This window comes from Petromyzon marinus, unplaced genomic scaffold (assembly GCF_048934315.1).
Source record: "Petromyzon marinus isolate PM22_M1 ecotype Great Lakes invasive population unplaced genomic scaffold, UKy_Petmar_22M1.pri1.0 PM_G_Scaffold_21, whole genome shotgun sequence".
Taxonomy (NCBI): Eukaryota; Metazoa; Chordata; class Hyperoartia; order Petromyzontiformes; family Petromyzontidae; genus Petromyzon; species Petromyzon marinus.
In genome coordinates, this window is record NW_027422773.1 from 407,501 (window position 1) to 410,000 (window position 2,500).

General features: G+C 42.6%; 1 pseudogene; it reads left to right on the forward strand.

Annotated features, from left to right (window-relative positions):
• The window catches only part of LOC142912669 (28S ribosomal RNA), a 10,303-nt pseudogene that overhangs the window by 4,877 nt on the left and 2,926 nt on the right, over positions 1-2,500 (forward strand).

Consider the following 2,500-nt stretch of genomic DNA (forward strand, 5'->3'; position numbering starts at 1 on the left):
TCTGAAAATCTTAAGGTGCTACAGGACCTTATGAGACACGCTAAGAAATTGCACAGGCCGTTGGCTGTCATGTTCATCGACATAGCGAAAGCTTTTGACTCGGTTTCGCATGCTCATATTTTATGGGTGTTAAGGCACAAGAAAGTAGATGAACACGTGGTGGGCATCATCCAGAACGCCTACGATCGGTGTACGACCTCGTTCAAAAGCAATGGCGAGTCGACTCGAGAAATTAGCATACGTGTTGGTGTCAAACAGGGTGACCCCATGTCACCCCTGCTCTTCAATCTTGCCATGGACCCTTTGATATGCACCCTAGAGTCACACGGAGTTGGGTACTCCATTGATACCGACCACGTGACAGCTCTTGCGTTTGCTGATGATTTGGTGTTGGTGAGCGAATCTTGGGTTGGTATGGCCGCCAATCTAGCGATCTTGGAATCATTTTGTGGGCTATCGGGATTGGAGGTTCAGGCCAGAAAGTGCCAGGGCTTCATGATAAGCCCAACCAAAGATTCATATACGGTGAACAACTGCGACCCATGGACTATCAAAAATAAAGATGTCCATATGATCCAACCTGATGAATCAACGAAATACCTTGGTCTGAAAATTGGCCCTTGGACTGGCACTATACAGCCTGATCTACATTGTCAGCTAAAGACATGGATCTCGAAAATCGATGAGGCGCCTCTGAAGCCAACTCAGAAGGTTGAACTACTCAATGCCTATGCCCTACCCAGATTGTTATATCCTGCAGACCACTCGGACTGCAAGCAATCAACTCTCCGTGGGTTGGACCAAGAGATTAGAAAGGCGGTAAAAGGATGGCTCCACCTTCCCGCTTCAACTTGTGATGGACTGTTATATGCCAGAGCCCGAGACGGAGGCCTTGCCATCTTGAAACTGGAAAAAACAATCCCTTCGGTTCAAGTTAGAAGGCTGCAACGTATAGCAAACTCGTCCGATGCTATCACCCGTAATATTGTGTCCTCGCAGGGTATGGAGGAAGAATACCGTAATTTGTGGGTACGAGCAGGGGGTGACAGTGATGCAATCCCAACATTCGTTCTCAGGGACTCGGTGTCAAAAGAACCTGTATATCCGAGACCCTGCGATTGGAGGGAGCATGAATTTCAGAGATGGTGCGAAAAGCCGGTTCAAGGAAGGGGCATTGTAAACTTTGCGCATGATAGAATCAGTAATGCTTGGTTGAGGCCATGGTGCGGCTTTAAACAATGCTTCTTTATCGCAGCACTACAACTAAGGGCAAATATTTACCCAACAAGAGAAAGCTTGAACAGAGGCAGAGATGGGGCCTTACGTTCCTGCAGGAAATGCTCTGCCAGACTCGAGTCCCTTTCGCACATTCTCGGTCAATGTCCTGCAGTGCAGAAAGCAAGAATTGCGCGACATAACAAGATCAGTAACATTCTGGCAGACGAAGCGGCTAGATTGGGCTGGTCTGTATACAAAGAGCCACGGTTCATATCCGAGACGGGAGAGATGAGAAAGCCTGACCTCGTGTTTGCAAAAGATGAGGAGGCAGTTGTGATCGATGTCACCGTCCGTTTTGAGCTTTCAAAGAATACCTTGTCAGATGCTGCCTCGCACAAAGTTTCGTACTATACCCCTCTTGGTGATCAAGTCAAAGTGCTGACGAAGGCTAGCAAGGTCATATTCTTTGGATTCCCGGTTGGGGCAAGAGGAAAGTGGCCCCTTGAGAATAACGAGGTACTTACCTCCCTGGGCCTGACCAAACCCAGAACGACATCACTGGCCAAGATGATTTCCCGCAGAACGCTGCTTTTCTCTCTTGATATTCTGAGAATGTTCTGTGGAAATTATGCGGTCTATGAACAGTCATAGACAACCTCCGAAACAAATAATAGTTTTGTTTTAAGATGTCATTTGTTTTAGATTGATTTTGTTATTTTCGAAGGTGAAGTCGGTTTTTATTTCATTTTACTATTTTCCACAATTTAGATTGTTATTTTCCAAGACGAAGTCTTGGTTCTTTTTTTTATTGTTAGTTTTTTTTTAACACGTCGTATTTGTTACTTTAGAGCTTAGAGGGGACTTTATTTTCGCCTTACTATTTTCTGCCTACAAAGAAGACTACAAATTAGCTTTATTTAAGATGTTTTAGATTAGATTTTTTTTTATTTTTTCCAAGGTGAAGTCTTGGTTTTTTTTTATTTTACTATTTTCCACAAAGAAGACTTTTCTTTTCTTTTAGATTTTGTTATTTTCCAAAACGAAGACTTGGTATTTTTTTTTGCTATTTTTTTACACGAAGCTTTATTCAAGAGTACTTATATAGATTAGACTTTGTTATTTTAATTCTTTATTTTTGGACTACATCAGTTCGAGAGTCCTGTAACTTACTATTTTCTGCCTACAAAGAAGATTACAAATAAGCTTTATTTAAGATGTTTTAGATTAGATTTTGTTATTTTCCACGGTGAAGTCTTGGTTTTTTTATTTTACTATTTTCCAC